Raw genomic sequence first — 27,972 nt, 5'->3', positions numbered from 1 at the left:
ATTCATTTCCCTAAGAACTGCTGCATGGCACGGTGGAATCAATACAAAAGATGACCATTTTCACGCATCAGATAATCTTATCTACAAGGTTAAGATAATATTATGTTAATGTTTCCTGCATTATCTTGCATGCTTTCGACTCCTTTGAGAGGGATTCATTTGGTTTTAGCAGCTTTTGCAAGCATTTTTGCTTCCCGGATGATTTCCGTTTCATTTTAGCTTTACAATTATTCTCTGCACTTGATCAGATCCAGTAAACAGTAGTGAAAAAACAAACAATTAAAAAAAAAAAAAAAACCAGTGCAGGCAAATGTTATATTTGACCTGCTTTAACCTCCAGCCCACTCTGTAAAGCGGAACCGGAGAAGACAGTAAAGAAAGGCCGAGCTGCAGCTGAAGTATAGCTCTTGAACTCGCTTCCGAGTGCTTGCTATGAATAAAAATTGAACACAAATTAAAAACAAACAAAAACAAAATAAAAACCCTTCAGACTAATATCCCTCTCAGCTTTCAGTTTGTTCAAAGCCAGGCCTGGAGGGCACGGAGGTGATGCCGTCCACGTGTGGATCCTCTCGTGGCAAGGACCGGGTCCCCTTGGAAAACTCAACCTCCGCCTCCACCCGTGCCAACGATGGAGTCAGAGGGGCACCGCGGGCACCCGGGTGGCATCCCAGGGTGTGCTCTGCTGCGTGGCCATGCTAACGGATGGCCACAGAGAAGCGTGCTGGGCCAGCACGTGTCTGTAAGACATGAGCGTGGCTGCAATACCCTCCCCGCCAGCAGTGGCAAGCGGATCTAGGGGGGCTACTTGGTGTGCCCCACGCTGTAGCTCCAAGGTGTACCGGAGCCCTCACGTGCATTTGTGGTAGCTACATAACATGCACATTTAGGAGTCCCTGAATACTTGTTTGCCTCTGTAAATCAAACCAAAAGTCTCGTTATGGTCTGTTGGGTCAAAACACAACTTTTTTTAAAAGTCCCTAAGCACGGATTTTATCAGTACACCTCAACAGCTCCAACAAAGGTCCCTCTAATGCACCAGATAAATAGCATGCATTAAAATGTCTCTGAGCAGTACTGCGAGGACAGCTGCACGCAAGGTTGTGTGCAATAGCTGGGGTCCACGTAGCCTCAAGCCCTGCCGTCGGCTGCAGAAACGAAGGGTGTTTTCACCGCGGTCACCTCCGCTTTCCCTGGGCTCCAAATGAAACGGAGCCCAGACAGAGCTCCAGCAGTCCAGCTACCAAAGCGCAAGGCCGAATTAAACATCACCACTTCCATCTCACTGTGTATTTCTTTTTTTAACTGCTTCTTCCTACAGTTAGCACCCAGGATTATACAACTTGGCAGCAGGTTTGAAAACACGGACGTGTGCGTGGGTCGAGTGTGAAAGAAGGGACCTGGCACGTCCGCGGCACGCTCACCACATGCTCCCGCAGCAGCAGCCTGTCAGACAGCTCCCCTCCACTCTCTGCAGCTCTTTTATACGGCGACCTGAGAGAAAGAAATATTTGTAAAAACTGGAAAATGAGCTGGCAAAACCCAAAAAACCTGGCAAGTGAGCTCAGCTTGGTGTACTGCCACAGCCTTTTTCTAAATTCTGTCCTTTTTGTGCATGTGTTGCCTACCATCTCTGACCAGGTCTTTAGCTGCTACCCCTATAAAACAAATAAACAATTTTATTATGAAATGAGAACTGATATTGCTTTTTCAAGCTAGATGCCCCATCAAGGTGGCAGGGCTCGCTGGCTTTTGAAGGCATGAACACACTCCCACTGCCAGCCAGTGCTACCAGCTCTCCAGTTTTCTGCTGGGTCTTGCAATCCTTCGGCCCCAAAAGCCTGCAAGCCACGGAGCTCAGCTTTCAGTCTGACTATGTGTTCAGTCTCTGAGATGGTACTGAAAACCCTGAAAATAAGGGCTGATCCAGTCCTGCAGCTCCAAAAGCAATGGATAAACATAAAGAAGGGCAAACGTTGTAGCTGTTTTATACGGAGGAGACAAACCTGCGTACTATGAAGTAGACACAGACATTATGGAAACAGTGGAAGGAAAAATTAGTTCGTCATTTTGTCATGAAAGTTATTTTGCTTTCTTTAATTGTAAAACACACTGAATTTTTTTTACCTGAGTACTGCGATTACATTTCAAGGTCTTGCTGTAGTAGCATAAAAGTAGGAGGCTGGAATAGACATACATTGTCCATCCTGCCTATAGGTAAAAGAAGTAAGACACCAAAACTGCAAAAAATGTTTTTGCTTTGTTTTATATTTGCACAACACCAGTATTTTAACTCTGCTGAGAATCAAGTAATTCTGTAAGTATGATGACTCCTATCTGCAGGCAGCCCTAGCAGGACATGAGATGTAATCAGATGGGCATCTCTGGGGATGCTTCCTGGAACATAAAGAATTTTATCCTCCCTGAGCACAAATACCACTCTCAGATTTTTTTATGTCAGAGAAAGGAGAGGAGAGGGAGAGGGGGAGGGAGACGGAGAGGGAGAGGGATTTTTGCATGCAGTTTGTTTTACATTGCTCCTGCAGGTTAGGTGATGTTGGACAACAGCTTTTGCAATGCACTGTAATAACAGAGTTTTGGAAAGTGGAGTGGGAGAACCACTAATTGCAGACATAACTGGCCGACTTCAGGAGGATTACTGTTCATATAAACTTGTAAGGTGCTTCCATTGACTTCCTGCGAGTTTGGATCAGATCCTTTGTCAGTGGCTAAAACTTACCTGATTTACTCAAGCTTGCAGATTAGTAGAGCGAAGGATTCTGCTTACCATGTAAGAGTAGAGAAGTGTAAGCCATAAGCAAACCCCCAGTTGCAGCAGGAGGACCTAAGATCAGCCTGCACCACTGAAATGAGCCACAATGATTCTATTAAGACAAATATGCCCCCCTCCTCTGGGGAGGAAACCATGTTAGAGCCTAAAAAGCCTTCCAGCAATAACTATACTTCTGTAGTGTTATTGCACAACCTCTGCTATAAAGTGGGGGGGAACCAAAGAGAATACTATAAAGAAGCCGCCTTGAAATGAGAGGAGAAACCCCTTGACAATTGGATGATTGGTTAAAATTAGTCCCACTACACAAAAGCAACTGTTCTGATCAAACCCATGAGAATTAAGCTCTAACACTGAAGAATAAAAACAGATAGAGAGACAGGTTGAGAACACAGTTTTTACATAGCTCCACAGATCAAAACTGTCTACTATTGCTTAGAATAACAGTGACAATTACTAGGAAGGGATTTTAAAGGAATACGCACTGGAGAGGCCCATAGGAAGAAAAAGGAAAGACTGAAGTTCTCAACAGCAGGACTGAGGACAAAAAAAAAAAAAAAAAGACAAAATGAACTTTTCCAGAACACGCCAGGAAAACTCTCTGTAAGATAGGGTCTCTGCAGCTAAAAGGCCTGACAGGAAATGGAAGTTTGGATGACTAATTAAAATTGATGAAAATGGGACAGACAGATGAGTTCTGTTTCTACTCTTTCAGTAACTGACAAGGTGAATGCCTCAGTTTTCCCACCTATAACATGCATGGGCTAATCAGTTCTCTGTCAACAGCAAGGCAGTTTGGTATCAGAAATAGTTTGAAATTGCTGGGAGACACTTGGATGCTAGGTGTTGTATAGATTATACTGGATTTATTCCTGGAGCTGCCGCTTCCAGAGCTGAATCTATGAACAGATGGGACAGTCCAGCAAAGGGACCTCCTGACTGTTTCAGCTCCATGCTCTTAACCTCACCTTTGCAAGCAGTGCCTCCTAAACGTAAATGAACATTTTCCTTTGCCCTGACCGACCTTTCTCAAATCGCCTTCTCCACTGGCTCTTCTGTAACAAAGCACTGGCCCCCTGCTTTTTCTGCCCTCCATATATTCTCTCTGCTCCTTCTTTTTCCACAGTGTGATCAGGAATTGGCCTATTGTCTTTCAAGCTTATGCGAATTGTTGTTTTTCCCCCTTACACAGTGGATTCTCATTGTTAATATGTGAGCTATATGATTACCCACAGCTGGAAATTCACTTCTGTAACCATATAGCTATTTCCTGTATTTTTAGAAATGGCTTTTTCCAGCCTCTCTTACATCTAGTCCCAGTAGTACTGGTTTTAAATAGAAACTTATATTTATCTACAAAGTACTGAGTCCTGGCATCCCTCAAGGGACATAAGAATAATTCCCTATTTCACATATATGACAGCTCTACAGAGATTGGTTTGCAATGGCAAGAGAGACCTATAGCTTGGCCATTGCTCTTCCATGAATGGGCATCACAAGCACCTTTGTTCTCTTAGGGCACATAATCAACCTGCAAGCTACAGCCTGTGCTTAGATGTTCCACTCAGTTGCTCTCTAAAGTGCACTGCAAACAGGTTGCTTGCCAGAAGCATCTTAGCTGCGTTGAGTGCTGTGCAAGATAGGAAGCTCTTTTGCTGTTTTTACAGCTATCAGCAGCTTTTACTTCTGATTTTACTCAGAAGGGCTGTTCCAGGTGGCCTGACATGAGTCTATAGGACAGAAAGAGATGGTTATTTGTGGACGATGAGGAGACACTGCTGCATTTGGTCTTAAAGACTAGAAGGAAACAGAGTGACAAAGAGTGCGAAGACAAAGGCAAGATCTAATGCAACAAAGGCCAAGAGAGTAGATCACAGCCTGCATTGGATGTTTGTCCCTTATTAGAAATGTTCTGTGTGTGATAGAAAGGCGAACATAGTACCAGCACACAACTTCCAATCACTGCAGGCCACTGCAATGTCTCCACAGTGTACATATATCACTAGAGGAGAAACAAATATATTGGTGTGCTATTCTTTTAAAAAAATAGTGTGATTGTGAATAGTGTGCATAAATTATGGGGTAATAACTGAAAGGTTCTCTTATTCTGCACATGGGCCATTCAAGAAGAGCAGTGCATGACACAGGACATGCAAGAGCTGGCAGAAACACCTGGCAAGCCTGTGACTTTTGTCCCTCTTTCATTTGCCCAAGATAGTGGAGATGACTCTGACATCTATCACTGATTCTTATCTCTCCTTCCTCCTTTTCCATTAAAGTTGGCTCCATAGGTACCTTAACAGCATGTGCGTAAAGGCCTGACAATATTGTCAGTACAAATAAAAATATCTAGTAGAAGTCTTTATGTTTTTTGATAAAAATATAATTGAAACAGAGCTGACTGAGAAAAAGATCCATTGGTCCTGTGGCCAAAAGAATAGTGCCTTTTTTAGTGCTGTTGAGGTCACACAGTTGACTTGTTTCAATTCCGTAACTCCAAAGACAGTAACTGCAAAGGAAAATGAAAGGTGCGAAGCAAACCCAAAATATCTTCCTACCTGACTGCAGGAGGCATGCTCCTTGCTACCACCTGCCATTCAAGAAACTAACCAAAACACAGGGTCTAACCTCTCCTGAACTTAAGCAAATCTAAATATTCTGAGGTTACATCTAAATATTACAATGAGCAGGCATACCTACCCTTACCAAAAACTCTGAGGCAATGTCAGCTCAACTGGTAGGTCTCCACAGTGCAATGCTGCCTGAATGCATTAGCTTGGGATCAGGCACATTAAAGTCATGCCTGCATGGAAACACAGTTATGCTGTTCCTAGATCAAATGTGTTGGTTCATATTGTGGGAGACATCTGTGTCTCTGCCCCACACCCTGAGCTCCTCTCGTACCGGGGGGATGCTGCACAGGACGCGCTTTGTGTGGAGGCAAGTTGTTATAAAGCTGAGAGATCACACCCTGATCATCTGACTTCTGCTGTGGGATCTTTTCTTTTAGGCCCCTCTTACAAAGACATATAACATGAAAAGGCTCAATTTTCCACACAGAAATATTTTGCCGTACAAGTGTTCCTGTGAAGACATCATTTCATGACTGCCCCAGTTCGGTTTAGAGAATGCGTGCAGGGAGGAGGGGTTAAAAATACTTAAGAAGAAAGTTTCCCCAGAACTACTCCCTGTTGAGTACACAGGGGGGATAAGCTTTGACAGTTTAGTTTTAAACAAGAGATAACATCAAATAGGCCCATGGGACTGGTTCCAATTATCAATCCAAACAAAAAGAACAGCTGCACCCAAAAAGGCCTGTGCTTACAGTCGTATTTCATTTTAACCACATTACAAAGAAAAAGTCTCATGATATACAAGGCTTTGGGGTTTTCTTTTTCTTTCCACAACGTATTTAGTAAGTCACCACATCATATGGTATAGAGATGCACAGTCAATTAAGCAGGCATTTCATTAACATTGCTTTTATACTCACATCAAAATGTCTTAGGTTAATCAAACCATTACATTAGAAGGGAATGCTACAAAAAGGAAATAACTGACAACTCTACCTACAAAACCCATGACTTGATGTCGATATTGTTCCTGGTTGCCTGTCAAGGTAAAGTATCTTGGGATTGTATTTCCTTGGAGTTTTCACAATGATAATGAGAACAATTATATTTCTCCATCTGGAATCCATTAAATATGATTATGATTGCTGACTTTCCTATCCTTATTACTATCTGGATTAGCTAACCCCATTACAAAGACCATGCTCCCAAAGCTCACTTGCAAATATTGTTATATGATTTCCTGTCATCCAACCAGAGCGTCTTTCTCTTTCTCTCTCCCACTCTCTCATCTTTCTGTTCATGTACCATTTTACAAACTATTTTGCCCTTGTCTCAATTATAAGAACCTTAATAGATTCAAACTCCCAGGTGACCTGCATTTGCAGGTGTTTAAGGGGGGGAAAATCAGCTGCCCTACATGGTAATGACTCTTGCCTTGCCTCAATCAAGCAAATGGATCTGGCCTGTAACTTGCAGGTGGTACAGGGTGGAAACTTAAACATCCTGACCATTTGTTTCATGCAGAATATGTAAAGATTAAGTAAGGACTATTAAGAAAGATGTTATTACAGAGAAAGAAGAGGACAGAGGTTTTGTACTGTAAACTTAATAAGCGATCTTCTCAATTCAGAAAGTAGAGTTATTGGCTTAAGGCTTCCCAAGTCTCTGGTTTTCATTCTGTGCTCATTTGCGCTATTAGTAAATGCAGAGCAATTTCACTGTAGTTGCTCCAAATTTATACCAGTATAATAAGGATCAGAATGTAACCTTATTTATCTGGAGAGTTTCTTATGAATTTTCATTAAGGAGTCTTTTAAAAGGAGAAATGTTATTGGGTAAGGGTCACTTCACAGTGTTTCAGTCCTGTACCAGATTGATCTCAAAGTCTGCGTGCCTTCAGCTGCAAAGATTAATGTGAGTCTTTGTAAATGACCGTATCTGTAATAGCAATAAGACACACCAGAACTGTATAATCATCTTTGCTCCTTGATACCAGACAAGTGTCTTTGGGTCAAAGCTGCAATGGTTTCCTGTAAGGCTCTTCATGAAATTACTTCAGAAGAAGCTCTTACTTTTCCTGTGCCCATGGATCCATACTTTTTCCTCACTTACTTCTTCTGCTGCACATCAACCCTCATCTACTGATTTGAGCGCTAATTTAGAGGTTCGTTGATGCATTATAGCTTTGCACAGCCAGCTCAGAACTTTCAAACTGTTTGCTTTGTGCTTTGATTATGCATTCATTTTGACTTGAAAAAGGATTATATAATAATAAGCAGCAGAAGCCAGTTGTAGCTGTTTCTATCTGTAATGATTGTTTAATGACTATTTAAGATGTGCTGCCTGGGGTTGTCTAATCAGCCAGTTTTTATTAGCTTTCAATGAATTCATAAAGTGATACCTAATCAGCAGTAAAACTTCAGTATTGAGCAAGGTAGAGTTTCATGTAGGAAAAACACAAAGGTCAAAAATTATTAATGTCCATTATTAATTATTATAGTGGGCATTTATAAGGCAGCTATTGTCATGACATCCAGGAAAAACATACATCAGAACAAAGAATGTTTTCCTGGCCTACATTTTCTTCATTAAGCCATGGGAAACTGGGTTTGATTCCAAACTTCTTGAAGTCAACAGAGAAAACCACCTTGGTGAGTCCGCTGCCTTTGGATCAGGCTCATGGTGAGAACAGTTGTTCACACTTTGCTACTCTTGAATCCATTTCGGCTGCTTTCTGTTCACAGTCAATTTTAATTCTTTTTCTTGCTGTGCCATTGTGGAAGTAATGTCTTCATAGCAAATTTGAGGAAGAACAACTTTGAGGGAATTTCGGAGCCATATGTCCTGGGGAAACATGCTAGGTGATCTAAAACATCATGTACGTGTTTCTTCTTTTTTTCTTTAAGGAGTCAGATATATTTTAATTATTGCAGTCTAATGAATCCTTTCTACTCACCAGCTGAGCAACAGCAACTGACTATGTGCTATTTGTCCATTGCAAGTATGAGCTGAGAGGTGTTTACTCGCTGAAAGACGTTTACACTGATTCATTATCTCATGTTTGTGACCAGCTAAGGGCATACACATGCCACTTTCCACAGCTCAGCTGACATGCAGTAGTTCATTAAGCCACAGTAACATGATCATGTTTTAAGAATCCTAATTGTCATAACTGTGGCTACCACTAATTTGCTGTGGTCGCACTGAAATCTATCAAGTACCATCAGTATGAAATCTACATTAAAAGTAAAAGCTTTTTAATTAAAATTCCTTTACTACCCATATTGAATATCCAAGTCATTTAGTGACTCATTTCCAAGTGCGAGCAACTCAGATCTTTTTTGTTGTTTAAAACCTACTTTTCTGTTTCCGTCTTCCTTCTGCCTAGATCCTTCTGTTAGGAGCATTGATGTTGATGGGCCAGCAGAATCAGAGTTGCCAAGTAGATACCTGGCCTAACAGAAACTACCACTGAATCATTGGTTGGCCTTCATATTGTTTCCTACTCAAGCAAGAGCATCTTGCAGCAACATGGGCACCTCAAGTTTAGTACTCATGAAGAACTTGCAATGTGAAAGACAACCCTGTTCTCTTCCATGGTGTGGGTTTGAATCAACAAAGCATTTGGGCCGGTGCTTTTATTTGCTGAAGAGCCTGGAAGAATTGTAGCTTCAATGCTCATAAAACTGGATATAACAAGACATGAGCACACTTCACACCTTGCGAGATTAACCTGCCATCAATCATCGTTTGACACACAAAAAAGAAAGCTTCTTCATATCCTTATCTGGAGATCAACTTGCAAAGGCCTCCTCTTGGAGTCACCTACTGAAAGCCAAACCCACCCAGCAAAATCCTATCATAAGTTACATGTAAAGTTTTTATGAGATGAACTATGAACTTTAAAAAGTCTGGAATCTTTAGCAATTGCTTATTGCCTGCAGGATAGATGCAGTTAGTATAGTGCCTTGTGGGCATGCCCTTAGCTGCAATCCTTATTGATGTTCCTTTGCTACTGCTTTCAAAACTGTTAAAATTCCTTCGCTCAAGTGTTCTTAGCACTTATGTTGATAGGGAATACTTCAAAGGATACATCTTTACTTTATCAAATCTGCTCTAATTTTGCAGACGGAATCAAAGAGGTTCATTTTAAGTCTAGTCAAGTTTGCCAACTGTCCTAAGCTCAAGAAATCAATTCCATGTTGCCATATAATCAACCTAAACGAGAAGCCTGGAACACAACAGGCCAAACTTCTTGCTGAAACTACATTTGCTTCAGCACATTTACACTGGAAATAATTTTGTCCCACTATTCTTACTCCCGTGCTTTTTCTATTTCTCCAATTCTTCTTAAAGCTTCCCTGATGTATTCAACTCCATGGTTGTACTGATGAGCAGCTGACACATCAGTCCCCAAACACAGCTCTCAATGGCATCTGTTGAAAGTCCACCATCGTGTACTCGCTTTTCTTTCTCACAGAAGTCTCCTCCAGCACAAAGAACTTGCTGGGTGTTCTCATGCTGTTATTACAACAGCAAAGTATATAATGAGGGTCCATGCACTTGGCAAGCTTTTATGAACAAGTAGCAAAAGACAAAACGGGAGTTTTGCAGCTGAAGTCCTGGGCATTAACCTCCACCTGCTGCGGCAACAAACACACTTTTTTTCTCTCAGCAACTTAAAGACAATTGTAAACCTTATGTCAGTGCTACTGATTTGTCCCTCCTGTCAAGTTTGGTGCCACACATAGCTGTTCTTCTAGCTGAACCTTTAGTTTGAATTATTATGAATTCTATAGTCATAATACAGAAGGGATTTTTTGTCTGGGTTTTTTTTTTGCCTTGTAAAATAGTTGTAGAGAGAGTCTAAACTAAAGGAAGACATCTGAACACACTAAACAATTTCTGCAGGAAAAAGTTATGCAAAACCTGGAAAGCTATGAATCTTTTCGAGCAAGATGCTTATCCTCAGCTGGGACCAGATCAAGTGTGCAGAACAGAAGTTACATAGAAGGGTTATAAAAAAATCTTCATTCCTATCCCAGTTGCATGAATAGACATTTAATAATTATTCTTATCACGATGCGGGACCTGGCCTACTTCAGACTTCAGGAATCACAAGATCAGTTTGGTTTCATTCTTTTTGAAAGTCTTCTCTCAAGCATAGGCTCAGAAAAGTTTTGTCTCAAGTGAGACTCAGTCTTCAGAACCATTATTAGGGTCCTCTGTACCACATCTTGCACCATATACAACTGAAGACTATGACCCTCTTGGGAAAATTGTCTCTCAGAAGCTATCCAAAATCAATGTAGATTCAAAGATGCAAAATATGTGGCAGAACTGTTATATGACTTCCATTAAAAAGTCCTACAGATGCAAGATTAACCCTGTCTCAGCAATAGCAATTCACTCTACAGAGTATCCTCAGTTTCCAGAAGGAGAATATTCTCTTTCCTTATAAATTCAACCTCAGAAAGTTTTCCCTGATATTTGGCTTCAGTTTTTACTTTCAATGGTATTTTGATTAGACCATGAAACAATAAAAAACTGTGTCCTGTGTTAATGCTGTATTTGTGTTAAAAACCCAGTAGCAAAAAGCCATCCACTAATGTTCTTCTTACCTTTTCCATAGTATTGAAATGAAAGCCCAACCCTGATGCAGGCAATGGTCATAGTCATGTTGACTTCAGCCAGGTTTCCATATGAAAGAAGATACATTCCATGAAGATTTTCATTCCAGCTTTGTCTTCTACTTACATCTTCTGACAAGGAACTGACTTTGAATGTGTCCTGGAACCTAAAAGAGATGACAAAGCAAAGTCAAGACAGCTACAGACACTTACATTGGCTCCAATACACTGCTTTTTGAGTAAAGAGTTTGCATGTTCTCATCAGCTTAAAGTTGTAGTAAAGTCTCTGCAAAAGACCAAACCAAACAAATGTGTGAAGTACATACAGGAATACATAAACATATATAAAAAGAAAAGGATTACAGCATAGCTTAAATATCGCTTCCTTTGTCTTGTGCTTCCACTTGCCTGCCTCAAGGCCTTCAGTACATAAGAAATTTGTTTACATGAAGTTCAGGCTTCGTGAGGCTGGGTTGCAGAGCAGAAGCTCTGTGTGTGTTTGTAAAAAAAAAAAAAAAAAAAAAAAAAATTAAATTTATTCATTCTATTTAAATACAGTGATGCCCCATCTTCTGCCTGAGTATCAAGGCCACTGAAGTAAATGACCATAGATTAACTTTGCCATGTTAACAGCACATCCAGAGGACAGTGGATGCCGTGTATGTATATGTCCAGGTATATAACCACATGCGAATACACCAGCGTACAAAGTATATGGGTATTAGTGGGTATCAATCCATAAAGCATCCGTGTGCTTGCGGGGAGAACTTTCTACATGAAAGGACACACTCATGCCTATCTATACAGTGTGCATACGCGCGTAAGCAGTCACTGACAACTAGAGGAGTGTATAAAGTGTGCGTGTACGTGCCAATTAGGCTGACAACTTCCATGCTGACAAGACATGGCTCCGAATCCTGTGATTCCAAAGAGGCAGCGGTGAGAAGCAGAGTGGCTGGATCCACTGCCATGTGGGAGACAGGCAGCCAGCAAAGAGGGAGCATCGGCGTGATTGACACGTAAGCATTGTGCTACTCTGCGAGTCTTTGTTGTGTGCCTATATGGTCTCATTTGTTTTTCTTGGCACTCCCCACAATTCATTTAGTGGCAGCACCACTCGAAGAGACTGTGGCATCTAGTGGGGAGGGAAAGAGGACATCCATTCAAAATAACAGCAACTTTTAAAAAGAAAAGTTCTTTCAATATTTTAGTTGTCTAAATATTTTACAAATGCTTTTGTGTTTCATACAAGCAAGAAGGTGAAGGGATTTTTCACCTCTGTCCATGTGGTGATGAAAGCAAGCGAGCAGTGACCCTGCTGTTAAATGGGCCCATTTCCAGAGTTTAGAAGGACTCTCATTTGATATTCCCAACAAAGGATGTTCTTCATTATTAACCTTTACATTAAGTTTGTGCAATTCCTGAGTGCTTTCCTCCAGACATTCCTTTATGACTGTTTTTTCCCTTTCTTTCCTTTTGAAATGGAAGTGCAATAAACGTGCAGACTGACCCCAGTGCCAACACAGGCACAACATCCCTTACGTCCCACGCCTGCCGCAAAACTCTCTTCTCCTGGGGCATGGGGAGGGAGGGTTGCCCTTCCAAAGGGTTAAGGCATTTTCGAATACAGATTTGTATCTTGGGCACAGAAAACAGCACATTGGGAGGAACAAGAAAAAAAGATCCTGTTTAGTTTCAGTGTGTGACATTTGCCTGGGGGAAGAAAGTGCAGAGCTCATTGGAAATCCTATTGTTGAAACTCTGACCAGTTAGTTATAAAGTGTCATGATTTAATATGCCAGAGTTGTTTCCATTTTCAGGGTCAATCACTCCATCTGTGTATGTGTGTGCGTGTGTGTGTGTGTGTGGTAAGCCTGTGCATTTAAAGAAATATTTTCAGGTTTTATGTTGCTTAATTTCCTTTACAGGAATTCATTTTGTTTTCAGCAGAACAGATCTCCAGCAAGACTGCTTCCTTTACAGCACATGGAGGCACATTTTCCAACATCAAATCCTCTGATCAAAGCAATCAATGTTAGAGATGGAAGCACTAATTATGACCTGGATCAGGGTTTATTCTGTTATGCGATTAATGCTACACGATATTTAAAAATATCAGGTGCCTGCCTGCTGCTGGTGTGAATTTCAACTGAAAACACCACTTATAAAATAGATAGAAGAAAGGTCAACAAATCTGAGCTTGTTACAGCAACCTGCAAGTCCTACACATTTCAGTGTTTAGACATCAGTTTGCAATACCTGTTTTCTTTTATGACTCTGGGCTTTGTTACCAACTTACCATTAATAGGGTTCAGCCAATGCAGATCTTTTGACTCTTTTTCTCTCTCTGTCCTCACCTGTCAGCCTTCTCTTCATCAACTGTATTTATTACAATCAAGCCCTGTCAACTGTCACAGCTTACATACAGTCTGCCAGTAAATATGTCTTTCCAGTCATTAGACATTCCTTCCAGTCACCTTGGGATTTCTACCTTGTCTATCTCACTCCAAAAAAACTTTTGTTCAGAAGTATTAGACTCCCACAGAGCAGTGTCAGCTTGGGGCCATTACTGTAGGAAGTGACAGAAAACACCAAACTGTCACTCATTAGGATCTAGTTTTTCCAGAGTTGATGTAAGTCAGATTTAGCCCCAAAACGAATCATGATTTATTTAATATATTTGCTTCTACAAGTGTCAGCTCATCAACTTAAAATGCTTCTCCTTTAACTCTATTGAGGCCTGTACAGAAAGTTTTCTTTGAAACCTAGTTTTTGCTCTAAGGCTCAATAATTAGAACAGAATCGAGAACAGTCAAGTTTCTGCTCTACAGGTGCACTTTAGTGGCCCCTGGTTTTATAATTATATGTACAAAGCATTCATGTTAGAATTAAGGCTGGACACGTGAGAAAATGCCACCTGGTGGGTAAGCTCTTTTTATGCTGCCTCCCAAGTCCAAGCGAGATAATGTAAGTCTATGGATAAGTTTAAAGAGAGAAAAACAATTAGCTAGGGAAGCAAGGATGGGAAAAGAAAAAAAATCCTATTATTTCCTGATTATGCTGAGAACTGTCTCTCCGAAGGATCTATAGTCCATCCATCCAGAGCAAAACAACACTAGTGAGATATATTCAGAAGTGCTTCTACAATTGCACCTACAGTAAAAGCCTTTGCTGAGGCACAAAAACCCCAGATGGTCCCCTGCCTCCCCAAAAGCATGGGGGTACCAAGCTGGGTTGGTACTGGGATGTGTACTAGTATCTTATCCCAGGTAAGAGTTGGAGAGAGAGATGAGCAGAGGGTCTTGGAGGTCAGTGGGGTTGCAGAGAAATGTAGAAGTAATAGGTGGCATCTCCACTGGAAAAAGTGAGAGGACAGAAGTGAGGGATAAAGGTCCAGGATCGTTAACCCAAAAGATTTGAATTGCTTGCACCTCAGTCACCAGTGAATGAGACTCAGGTCCCTCACTGGTAGAAAACAACATAGCTCAAATGACTGCAGTGAATTTACAGAGCACAGGCTTACAGAGCTAAGTAACTCAGCGAAAATGTCAGTAGCCAGAATTTGCATTCAAATAAGGATGTCATCATTAGTGATTCACTTACGTAGCAGCTATTACAGACTGTAGGGGACTATGCAGTATTAGAAATAACATGTTTGTACCAATGACTTGGTTTCACTATCAAAATGCAAACATGTCTCAGGTAGAAAGAGTGTCTATAAAATCGCAGGTTATACTAAACAGGAATATACATGCAAGTGGTGGAGAATAAATAAACTGTCCCATAAATCATAAGTCACTTGGGATTTTTAGCGGGGACAGTTGCTAACTTCTCATTCTTTGTTTTCTGGCTGTGAAAGTAACGATTCCTGCTGCCAATTGCCATCTGAGATTAAATATGGAGCACAGATTATGACAGTGCTCAAGGGGGTGGTAAGCTCAAGGGGGCTTATGAATCATCTACAGGATTCCCAATAGAGGTGAGTGAACAGGCTTGACCCTGACAACTGTGTGAGTGGGGACAGGTTTCACCATCAGGGATACTGAAAATTGTAGGTCATTTGAGGTTTCCATCCTAAACCATGGGATCTATCCAGTGTAACTAACTCCTGACCACTATGAAGCTTCAGCAGTCCTAGGATGCCAGCAGAGGGGTGGCAATGAACACTAGGACATTTAAAGCTACTTTCTTGGAACAACATTCTGGGCAAAAAATCTTTGAGCAACCACATTTAAATGTTGTATGCTGTATCGAAAAGGTGATCCTTCAATATTGCTTTGTTAGCAAATAAGATCAGCTGTAAATGTTTCTGACAAGGTTAAGCTCATTTTCTGCCTTTTCATATGGCAGCACTAGAAATGTCCTCTGTTTAAAAACAGATGCTTTTTAATGTTTTAGGGATACCAGGAGAAGAAGTTGGTACTTACATATTTTAGCATTGAAACCCCAGGTTGCAGCTGATGAATATTGTGTAACCTTTCTTCTTTTTGACCTGGTGAATGATGAAGAGCCACTACCTGCTGGTAGCTAAACCTAACTCATCACAATTTACAACTTCTTACTGAAAAGAAGCAGCGTTAATTATAAAACAAGGGAATGGAGGGTAAAAGATAGGGGGGTACCATTTACCATGAGGTGGGAAAACCTGTTATCTGCCAGCACCGCAGCCCACGTTCTGTACTAATTTTGCAATATTTAAAGCTACATCAGGCTCCTAAACAATGCAGGGATCAGTATTTCTAACATGCTTCTAATTCCCTCACCACCCTTGCCAACCCAATTTCTGCTTCAGAAGTGCTTTTCCCCAGCTGGATTGCCCACAGCCTCTCCTGCCTGAGGGACCGCAAGGGCACACCATCTTCCAAGCCGTGTACTCCCTAAACAGGCTGGCCCATACAAGACCATGCAGAGGAAGGTCTTGCCGGGCTCATACCAGTTAACACCTTTTTACGTCTCCCAGGGAGACTGGGGTGAACCCACTGGAAGTATTAGCCACATCAAAGCCTGTCCAGAGCTCCAGACAAAGCCAACCACTGTCTCCTCCTTTCATTGGCAGGGAACAATTGCATCACATAATTAACAATGATGATTTTGTGCCAAGTGGTGCCTATACCCAGGCACGAAGGAAACTAAATTTTATTATGCTCTTTTGAGAAAAGTGCGAAGATACAGTCTGTGGGATGGCACTAATACAGTGAGAAGGTCCAAATCCAAAAACACCAGCCCAAGGGCCACTGAATCAGTCTGAAGTATTGCTGACATGCAGAGTGGTGATAAATGAAGTAGATTTTCCTTAGTAGGCCTTCATTGAGAAGTTAACAAAGTTTTGTAACCCCTTTGGAAGCAGACGCACATTTATATGGTTGGGAAGCAGAGATCAGAGGATTTAAGGGAACTTTCTGCAAGGAAAGACATGCTCGCTGCTGGAGTTGCCCTCAGACTGCCTCCCTGCTTTTTGCCTCTCAGGCGACCAAGAAACCAACCTAGAAAACCCTACCTCATCGCAGCAGACAGACCCCCAACAACATGCTTTGGATCAGGCCTAAGATTTTAAGTTTATACAGAGGATGGCAAATAAATTATCACAAAGCAGTTTGGGAAAGCAAAAAGTGACCACAGATATGCCAGCCACACTGGGAAACAAATGAAGAACCCAGCACAGTCTGAAAAAGAGATGAGATGGCTAGGACATGGCAACTGTATGCTCAGTGTGTTCCTCAGTGAAACCGAAAGCAATACCTGTAACAGGGACATCCTAAGGAGGTGGGTGTCAATAACACAGCATGATTTCCATCCACGCTGTGGGAGCTGTAAGAGCTACCCTTTCTTAGGAAGGCAATAATTCCTGTCTCCCTTGGCCTCCCACAAGGAATCTGTCCAGCACCCTCTCAGAGGACAATGTGACTTAACCAAAATCAGCTGCAATCCTTTCTGGAACTCCAGTGCTGCACCGTCATTCCCATCATACCTTGGATTTTTAAGCATTTTTTCCCTCAAATATGTCTCTTCATTACCTAAAAATCCTGAACCAACCTAAAGCCCTTCATCGCTGGCCCTAAGAGGATGTCCTAAAAATGACACACTAGATTCTGTTTGACAAATCATCTAAAATACTTACACTGGCCTGACTGTTGCGCTCAGTCTCCTTGATACAAAAAAAGACTAAATAAATGCTTGCATGTTGACTGCAACAACACAATTATAGAAACTGCAACCAACAAAGAAAATAATAACTGCTGGAGGTATAGACAAGGGAAGTGGTGGGGGGAAGGAGGAATGAAGGGAACCTCAAGGTTAAATGAGCAATGGGTTGGGGCACACAAAAAAAAACGTAAACAAGAGAAATCTTTCAGCATAATTTTGAAAGTAAAGGCAGACTGAATTGTATTATGCAGGTGTACAGAAAGCACTTTGCTGCATTATGCCATCTCAAGTTCTTGCTCCTATTTCCTTTTGTCAAGAGGTCTTTGACTGAAGACAAGATTGTCTTCCAAAGAAAGGATAAAATGTCATGTGAATAGCTCAAGTGATAGACTGCAGTATCTTGGATGCAGCAAGAAAAAGCAATGCTAATGGATTTGTACAGTAAATAATATGGGGCAAGAGGGAGCATCAGTCAGATCTAGCACAAGTATAGAGAAGGCCCCCTGAACCTCCATAACTTGCAGTGATTGCCATGGGTTACTGAGCTCAATGTACTTCAGGCTGGAGGATAAGGGCTTCCAAATTTCCCCCATAAAAATCAGAGGGACACACTAACTCTTATGTACCTTAAGCCCTGATTTTTTTATTATCTTTTTTTTCCTTTTTTTTCTGATATGCTAGTTCCTCAAAACTGCTTGTTGCAAAACATCTATCCTCATTCCTGAGGTATGGTGCACTCCTAATGGATGACAGCAAGTGCCCTGCATGCTGGGACAGAGAAGTCCAGCTCTCTGACTGGTGCCCATGGTCACAAAGTATTTCTTTTGGCCCACAAATGAATGGCCCAAACTTCCTAAGGCTCTTCCGTAGCCATGCGAAGTGAAGTTTGTTCTTCAAGAGACCTGTCTCACCTGAAGTTTTGCCAGTTCAGTGGGAGGCAGGGACCTGCTAAATAGGCACGAGTAGGTTCTAAATGAATCCCAGGAAAGGCGACTAAAAATCACTAGCTGCAAACATCCTGCTGGCTTAAACTCGTGTCACAAACAGTTGCATAGAGAGGAAACAAGCTGAATGCACCGTGACTTTCAAGACTGGGTTACCGTGCTGTTTCTGGAGTTGAATGCATACTTCCTGCTGTATTAGAATAACACAACACACAACGGCAGTTCTGCTGCATGGATGGCAGGTTGCTGACCCCAGAGCTCGGCAGGTTGGAGACGCCGGAGCGCAAGCAGCCAGCGCAGCCTCAGCTCCAGCCAGCCCCAGCCTAGACAAATGGGTCTTTGGGCATCACCCCCAATGTAGCCTTGTGGAGGGCTGTGCTCTCACCAAACGCGGTGTAGTGGGAGGAATACGGAGGTGAGCTGTGGCTTAGCTCACACAGATGTGACTACACCTTTCCAGCCCCCCTGCTTACCTTCACCCTGCCAGCCCCTCTGCTCTGCTCCTATCTGCTCACTATACACATACCTACCTGCCTTTTTCCTCCTGTCCCTTCCTCACCAACCTTTCTCAAATGCTTTCTCCAGCTGTAGCCATACCCACTCTCCCTGTCTCCCACTCCTGTTTCCCCTGCAGTTATCTACCTCTCCCAGCTCCCATCGCTGGCCCACAGCCCTGCACATACTCTCATCCGCTCTTCTCACACCCGCTAAGCCTTCCTTCCCTCTTCTGCTCCTTTCTGTCCCTTCTTCTGTTTAGGTCTGGGTCCAAATCCTGTTCCCTGAGAGGCTTGTCCTCATCATCATGGCATTCATCAGCAAGGCTGCCTTCCCATTCCCCTACTGTGTCCCAGGCATCAGCAGAGGAGATGCCAAATTTCTACCTTGTTAGCATCTTAAAAAAAAATAACCAACAACAAGTTTTGGTGGGGTTTTTTTGCCTTGAAGCTATTAAAGCACTTAGCTTTGATCAGTGTGAATTCTGTGTCACAGGTTTCACAGTCCTTGATAGTATTGTGTTCTTTCCTCTAGTTGGTGTTGGAGCTCCATTTCTCCCTGCACTGTCTAAAGGCTGACTCAGAAAAAACACGATTCTGGATGAGAAGAGATGGCTTACTTTATTAATGTCCAACATGACTCACTCTGGGGGAAAGGTGGACAAAGGGGTCTGCTTTGAGACGTTTTCTCCCCTTTGGGAGCAAACCGAGACTCACCACCAGTCAGGGCAGGACAGCAACCAGACTCAAGTGTTGGACTCGGCTTTCTGTCCATTAGCACATAACAGAAGGCCTTTCTGAACAGTTGCGAATATTAGGTTTCATATACAAAAAAATACATCCAACTCCCTTTGGCCTTTTGGCTGAGATCAGTTGAAGTATCTGTTTGAGATCTGACGCGTGCTGTATTGGAGACAACAGCACTCACTGGCAGGGGCATGTGCTCTGTGATCTGACAGATCTTGCCTGTCTTTAACTGCTCTGATCCTATGATTTGGCTGCCCTGTGGGTACACTGCACACTTACCTGAAGATGCACAAGGAGCTGTGGGATGCCATCATGCTGTCAAGATGCTTCATGAGATACCAGCAGCAGAAGACTTTCTGGAAATGACACCACATCATCATCCACTTCACGCTGCTAACTTTGTGATGGTGTTTCCTGGAGCCATTTCATCCTGTTTAGGAACAGCAGACGGGGTAAAAGAGGTGAGGTATGAACATTAAAAGCGCCATTATCTGTTTTTCTAGCTATTGAGAGCCTCGAGTGAACCCCAGGACTTTGAGTGCCTCTTCGATCACCAGGCTGACTCAGAAAGCTCAGGAGGTGGTAGTGGTGGGAGACTTTGTAGACCACTAAATCAAACCAGAAAATGGGATGTGTTATTCCTTAAGACCTCTCTGGAACACATCAAGGGGAAGAACTGCACTGTTAGGGGGTCCTCAGTTTGGGAGGCATATGCTGGAGGTCTCATGCAGCTGATAAATAAAGCATTACTTCGATTTCTCAACAAAAAGAGAGAGAGAGAAAAAGAAGTATAAAGGATAATTCCTTTAATGAGAAAGGTACAGATCCAGTAGATTATTCCTGACTGCCAGGAGCTAATCAGCTACAGCCATGAAAGACAGTGGTCACTAGATACCTATAGTTGTACCAAAGGTACAAACAGGAAAGTCCAAGCAAGTAACATGTAGTTGGCTCAAAAGAGCCAATTAATCAAAAATAAATTGAAAGGAATAAGAAAAGAAGACAGAAAAATGCAAATTAAGATTAGAGGTACTTTATAATGAATTTCTTAAGCAAGATAATTATGGAATTTCTGTTAAGTTTAATTCACATACTATTTCAATGGAAAAATTGGTATTTGCAGTACTGATAAGGCACAGGATGAATGGGTGAAGAGCTGTCTCCAAAAGACAATTTTCAACAGAGAGTCATCACTGAATGGGATTTTTCCTTAATGAAATTTAGCAATGAGTAGTACTGGTCTGCAACTAGTTGATGTTTTCTTCAGTGGATTCAGTTCGTAAACATCAATAGCCTCGCGCACATGAATTAGTCTCAGTAAAAATTATGTCCACATCAGAACATCTCTGCAAACAGTTTCTGGAAAATTTCATCTCATTGAAAATGTTTCTGACCTGGCTCTCACAAAGTCTTTGCTGATTACAGGTATGGGAGAACAGAGAGCCTGGCAGAGGGACAAAAGAGGGTGCTGCTGATGTGGGGGTGCCACCTGCAACACACTGTGACTCTTGGCAAGGTGGGAAGAAATCTAAAAGAAGGTGTTCTGATACACCCCAAAGCAAAATTACATAAATGGGAAAGTGTGCCCTTCAGAAGTGTTCGTCTGTCTCCACTGACTATGGAGGGAGCCTGGGAGATGAGTTGAAATTAGATGACTAACTTTCAGATGCCAAAAATTCTAGTTTGGCTAAGCTTAGATGGGATGTTTCTCACCCTCATAGCAAAGAAGAGAATAAGCAGGCTAGAGGATACACCCCAGGTGAGCATATGCTAGACTGTGGGATCCAGTTGTCACATTAAAAAAGGACGTTACAGAATTGGAGAAGGCTCAGAAAAGAGCTGCAGAAATGATTTACTGATTGTAGATAATGTTTGACAGTGAGAAACCTAAAGATCTCACACTGTTTAATTTATCAAAAAGAAGATTAAAAGGTTACTTCATTGTGAGCATTATCTCATAGGAATGCCACGTACTGAAATGCTCTTTAATCTAGCAAGAATGGCACAAATATTTAACATTGAGTGTGATTAGCCACTAGAATGAACTGCCAAGGGAAGAGGTGGATTCTCTCTCTCCTGATGTCTTCAAATCAGGTCTGAACACTTTTCTGGCAGATGTGCTTTAATCAAACAAAAGCTGTGCTTTAGTCAGATGCAAGTTACTGGGCTGAATGCAGGGGAAAATGGGTGAAAAAAGGATGCACTCCTGGCCTCAAAAATCTACAAATTTGTGAATGCCAAATGTAATTTGAATGTACTTGCAGGAATCAAAGTGTTCAAACTGTGCTCCAATTTAAGGGACAGGAATTCCAGGAGAGTAGGTGGAGATGTGCTCCTAGTGTTTATGAACAGCAACTAGCTCTAAAAACTCAGTATCTCGTCCAAAACCTGACACTGACTCCTTCCACGGCCAGGGCATGACCACCGCTTTACAAATAGGGCTATCTAAAACCAGACATATCAAAATGGTCTGATTTTCAAAGGCGGTGGGCAGGCATGCCTAGCTCTGAGGTCAGAGGGATTTGGCAGCACTTAGCACCTATGGATGTGAATTTAGACACTTAATGAAAGGGGAACACTTTGGGAGTGATTTCAATAGCATCTGAAAGACACGTAGGAAAACCAGCCCTCACTTTCAGTGGTCACCGTGCTCCTAGATCAGAGCAGCGCTTTTAAAATTCCTGCTTTTTGGCATCACCTTTCTTTGTCTCTGTTCTCTCAGCTGCAAAATAATCACATTTCCTGGACTGGACAGCTGAAAGGATTAACATGGGTGTCTGCAGACCTCTGGGGAGCTCTGCGGTCTACTTCTAAGGTGTCTGTGAGAGGTGGCTAAGAAAAACAAGTCCATTTATGCTGTACAGCACTTTAAGAATGTGCATTTCAAAAGGGACCTACTCCTCTGGAAAACACTTCATGGTCCACAAATCAAAAAAGGTGAAAAACACAGAAACAGAAACTGGGAAACAGCCTGTAAGCAACCCGTGATTTGCAGCCGCTCGCCGCGCGCGGCAGCCGGGCGATGCTCAGCATCTTTAGGAAGGGAGGCAAGGACCCCCCCTGGGCTGCACCCCGGCCTGCTCCTGCCTTCCCGGGCAGCACCTAAGGCTCTGCCCAAGGAACCCCTCCGCAGGCAGCGGGGGGAACGCTGCCTCTCCCTCACGACCAGAAGCGAGTGCTAACCATGGAAGTAAGCCAAAAAGTCCATAGGAAGCCGTTGCATCTGAAGTATCCCCCAGGTTTCCTAGCTCCCTGGCTGATGCCTCCCACCTGGCCCCAAACTCGGTGCCGGCTGACGGGTTTTGGATCGCCCCCTCTGCGGGGTGAGCAGCCCCCAGCACCGCCGCTCGCTCTCCCAGCAGCCTCCAACGCTGGCGCGTTCAGGATCGCTTCTCATCTTTGTCTCTAGCCTCTGTCACTTTCACCTATTCCCGTGAGTTTGGAGCATTTTTTTTTTTTTCGCCCTCTCCTTCTTCTTTTTTAAAGAAAAAGCTTTGCTCGTCAAGCAAGTTTTTTTTTTCTCCCTGAACTCTTAGACTTCCAGCCTCACAGACACAGAAATACTATTCAAAAGGTGAAAGTTTACAGCCTCGAATAACAATGCCAGCTGCTATCTTGGTAACAAGTTCCACTTCTGAGGCAGGAGGGATGAGAGGGTGGGGAGGAGAAGCCAGCAGCCTGGATGCCTAATGCTGTGGGACTATTTTGGTACCCGAGAGCTGCGGTCTAAAGGTGTCAGTGTCTCCAGGTGGCCTGAGAAACAGCTCTGCACCCAGAGAGGGACCGGGAGACTGCGCCCGGGCACGGAGCATCTGCCTGGCCTTGGGGAAGAACATCCACCTCCCTCGTGCTTCTGAACTGTTACCAGGAATATAAACCCTCTGTAGCTTGCTCAGGCTATAAGCAGACAAAAAAGAGCGAGGAGAATAGGGTGCAATGAGGGAAAAGTATTCAGATGGCATTATTATTTGGGGCTTAGCTGCTCCTCTAACGGTAACTTTTGCGGTGGGCATCAGACTGTGCAGTTCATTCGCAGCTGTAGAAAGGTTTTTCTACTATGCATGCCTTTTAAAGCATTTTGGACAGTTTCTTTTACAATGCTGATTCTTTTTTTTTAAATCATTGCCAAAGAGGCTATAAAAATCAGACTAACAATATACATTTACAAGAGACGTTCACCTCACTTTTTAATCTTGGAATCCTAGTTCTTCTTTAATCTTAACACTCCACCTTTGGATTTGAGATTTGTATTTGCATACAAAGTTTAAGCAAACAGTCAAGGTATCAAATAGCAAAGTACAGAAGCTCTAAGAGATAAAATGGTAAATAAGAAACATATATCATAATACCCAGGCTTGACACTGGACATTTTGAAATACCATACCACTGAAGGAGTATTCACAACACTGTTTCATTGACATCTGACTCCAAATCCTTTCATCATTTTGACATTATCAACTACATAATAAAACAGGCTTTCTTTTTTTTTTTGTTTAGATACATAATTTATGATTTTATCAATAAAGGGTTATTTTTTTTAACAAGGCATAGCCGCAGAAAGCTTTGTTCTGGCTTTTTTAAAGCATCAATGACACTAAGATATATCTATCTTCATGGACCCACCTTTCAGATTTATTGTATATGTATGTGAGTATAAATATACATATACAAATCTACTGCTACTGACGTTTTAAAAAGCTGAAGTAAACATTTCTTGGGATAGTTTTTTGAGACCCTGCTTTAGGAGAAGCAAATGTACGGACACAACGTAAATTATGTCTCTGAACCGAATGGAAGAGGTTGATATCCTAAGGTAGCTCACAATAGTAGGACGGCAAAAGAGTCGAGTGCCAGGAATGAGTGAAATTGTGCGTAGATGTGCGTGAAAGGGATGGCAACAAGTCCTGTGCTTGGCACAGGCGTGACAAGTGGAGGAGACGCTTTGGCTCTACACCCCCCAGCCAGCCCCATCCTGCTCTGGCTCTGGCACCCAGCATCCGTCCCTGCGCTGGGGACGCTGGGCAGCACCACGGGACGTGGCAGTCCCCCCTCATCCTCTTCCTCCACCTGCTAAGGGAAGGAAGAGTTAAACCTTGGTAATTTCCCCCCCCCTCCTCGCTACTTCCTATCGCTGCTTGAATTGCTGGAGCTTTGTACATCTGGTTCAATTCATTCCCAATGATTCAGGTTCTCATTTTTCCCCTCCCTTGGGGACACCTTTCCTGAGTCTTGCTGCGGAGCCTGACCCCGGTGCCAGCAGGATAGAGCCCCAGGAAGTCCCAACAGCCTCATCCCGACTGCGAATACCCAGCTGGGTTTTAAACGCATTGCATCAGAGAGCAGTAGGTCACCACATTAATCAGGAACTCTGAAATCCTCCGAGACACCTTGTTGGGAACGGTTACCGGGTTCTGGCTAGTCTTAAACATAATTTAAAAGACTTTGGGGTTATTTTAAGGCTTTTCCTTTCCTTCAGCCCTATCTCTACGTAAATGCTCTCCTCCACTTCTCACTGCCAACTGCTTCTAACAGACATATTATTTTGCTTCTCTGGCCTACTTTGTTGCAGACAAAGTTTTGACTATCCGAGTTCTTTTTTATTCCATTTTACATTTTTAATGCTATGTTGTAAAACGTCCTTCCTCTTGAGCAGTAATAAAACCTTTTTTTTCCCCCCTCCCCTCTTCAGATTTCTTTTATAACACATTCAGCATTTTCTGGGACATAATTAAAACATCAAACAGTTTTCCTGCTGGTTATGCTAAAATCTGAATGCTTGAGTCTGCTGGCATTATTGAAAATTAAAATGTACTATTCTTGAGTGTATTTAGGATGCCCTTAAATAACTATCAAAAATGGTTTTGTTCTGCTTTATATACAGACTGGCACCATAATGCTAAAATACCTGCATTAAATAATGTCTCTAACTGGTAGCATGAGGATACTTTTTAAAAGTATAAAATATGTATTTTTGTTCACTATTTTTCCTAGGCTAATGTGTCTAATTTTCCCATACAACTTTATCCCCAAGGAAAAATATAGATGGAAAGACCATTACCAGTACATGAAGTTCAGTGGTTCTCTCTCTTTAGATGTAATTGCTATCAAGGAGGCTGGCAGCAAGGTAATTTTAGTTCAAATGAGTACATAGCCTGAAAAAGGATAAATCAACCTTTGTAGGTCTGAAATTAAATCCCAGTGTGGGATTGTTCTAGCTAAGTGTACAACAGGTTCATAAAATATATTTGCCAGCATGAAAAGCCCCTAACATCCAAGGGCAGCAGTGAGCATGGGGCTGGAGGGGGAAGGTTTCATGCCCTGCTGGAAGACCTCCTTCCTCCTCCCTTTGCCAGTAATGGCCTCAAATTACCTTTTTAATCAGGCAATGAGGGCTCGATGCTGCTCCCATTCAAGGCAGTGGAAAGCCTCCCACAGTACCCCAAATCCCCTGCTTGGGATGATTAATACTCACAAAGGAGCTGAGGAGGGAAGAACTGATTTCAGTGGGAAGCTAGAAAGGGACACCTTTACCAGAATTAGGCACTTACTTAAATATCCCCATGGCTCTGGGCCCAGGGTCCTAGTAGTACTCACGGGTTAGATAGCTGGGATAACAAAACCTATGTGTCACCTCACAATATCCTGCAAGTATCCTTGCAGTGGAATTAACTCTCAATCATGTTTTTGTTTATTGCAGAGATTTCTCTTCTGTGGCTGCCTTGGATATGGTGAGCAATTTTAAAAAGGGGGATGGCTGGTGCACAACACAGAATTTAGGTCACACCTCTGCTTTGGACTCTGTGATGTTTCTCGTGCATTTTTTGAGCTCCAGTGCATGCATGTGTTGGGCCAAATGGTGAGAAATGTCTTCCCTATATGTGTGTGTGTGGTCACACGAGCAGCTGTGAACCTGGGTCCCCCCCTCCTGCCACAGTTCTGGGAGTGTGACAGTTCCCTACTTGGGGCAAGGAAAATCCCCTGTCCCAGGAAAAATCGAGGACGAAAGATTTGCTTGGAAGTGCAGGATAGCAGTCTTTGTATCCCAGGTCTGTCCTACAGTGTGAGATGTGAGATCATGCTCATGCTTAAATTTGACCTATGCATTTCTTGCTAAGGGCTCCATTTTGGTCAATAAAGCGACTCCAGCTTCATAACTGTAAATTTTCAGCAAGACAGGGTTCTGTTTTTTCCAAACTAAAGAGCATTTTATTAAAAGCAGACATGTCCCAGCCAGCATCACTTATTCACCGTGACTTGGAGAGCCAGGATGCCTGGGAGGCAGCAGGGCCCCCGCTGGCTGCAATGCCTTGCTGCTTTGGGGTAGATCCCCTGTTCTATGGTCCACACCTCTTTATCAAAGCATGAGTATTGAGTGGGAAATGTCATAGAGGATCAATTTTTAAAAATCTTTACCATTCAGTTGCTTCTAGATTGAACCTGAATTTTACAGAAACAAGACAGAATTGTAGAAAAATGGATGTCCCAAACAGTTTATGGTGCAATTTCTCAGACAACCTCCAACAGCCACTCTGCGGACCATGTTTCAAGTGCCTTTCTCCTCAAGTTATTTTAATCTAAAAATCTGGGTACTGCGTGTCAGAGTACACGGGCTATGTACAATTAACTTATATTGAGGTTCAATATTTCAATTCATTGTAGATACTTAGGCAAATGCTAACCAGTTCCCAAAAAGTCAATTGGTAAAAGCACTTTTTGAAAAGTAGGCAAGTGACTGAAAATCAAAGGATATATGTGGCTCTTTTCCTGAAAAGCAGCCTAACAATTATAGCCACTTCTCCTGATTTTGAGGAGGAGGGTTTGGCTCAGACTTTCCCACTCCTGCTCTCAGCCTCCCACTAAGCATGGACAAACCTTTTTCTTAAAGGTTAAAAAGAGTCTGTATAACCTCATATGTACAGCGTGTCTGCTCCTTGACCTCAGCTCTCAACGTTGCCCAAAGTGTTACTAGAGCAATGGAAATAATAATAAACCTCCCCAAATGCAGAAGATTGTTGAACACATTTCTTAAGCCAAAGACTTCTGTCTCGCTACAATATGCTGAAGTAAAAACATATCCAGGAGTCGTTCCCTGGAGTCTCAAATCATTCTCTCATCACACTGGGTTCAAAGACAATGCGAGTTGTGTAGTGTAGCTGAAAGTATCTGCATAAAGCAATTCCTCTATGATGTTGTTTTGTTTCTGGCTTGCTTTTACCTGGGCTATCTGAAGACATTGTTTGAGGCTAAGGAAAAAAATATGAATAATGTTTGGGCCTAGAGATCAAAAAATCAGGCTTATTTCCATAGTCGTTAGTAGCCAGTATCCCATGTGAATCTCTTCTTTTTTAAAGCTGCACTGAAATGCTGGGCATATTAGGAAGGAATTCTTTTTATTTTTATTTTATTTTTCTAAGAGTTTGTTCTTCTTGATTTTTGAAGATGCTGAAAGCTTTTTGATGTCACAAAACCAATCATAAGAGGGAAAACGCAAATTTAAATGTGAGATAAAAGGGGCTTTGCATGCATGCATAACAAGAAATCCATTGAACAAAACAAATTACTTACCACCTCCACAATGGCTCTCTGCCTCCAAGGGATGGGCTGGTTCACAATGAGGAGGTGACGGTGATAAAGTCACTGTGATACTGT

The 27,972-nt window shown here is 42.4% G+C and overlaps 1 long non-coding RNA gene across 1 annotated transcript; it reads right to left on the bottom strand.

Moving 5' to 3' along the window:
- LOC142030362 (uncharacterized) lies at window positions 1-27,972 on the bottom strand. Its single transcript, XR_012650161.1, has 4 exons — window positions 27,889-27,972; window positions 19,603-19,753; window positions 10,986-11,161; window positions 1-1,494 (listed from the first exon to the last, which is right to left on the bottom strand). It is a non-coding gene; the product is annotated as an uncharacterized LOC142030362 (long non-coding RNA).

Source organism: Buteo buteo, chromosome 4 (genome assembly GCF_964188355.1).
Source record: "Buteo buteo chromosome 4, bButBut1.hap1.1, whole genome shotgun sequence".
Classification (NCBI taxonomy): Eukaryota; Metazoa; Chordata; class Aves; order Accipitriformes; family Accipitridae; genus Buteo; species Buteo buteo.
Note: the sequence above shows the minus strand (reverse complement) of the source record. Positions and strands in the feature narration are given on the sequence as shown.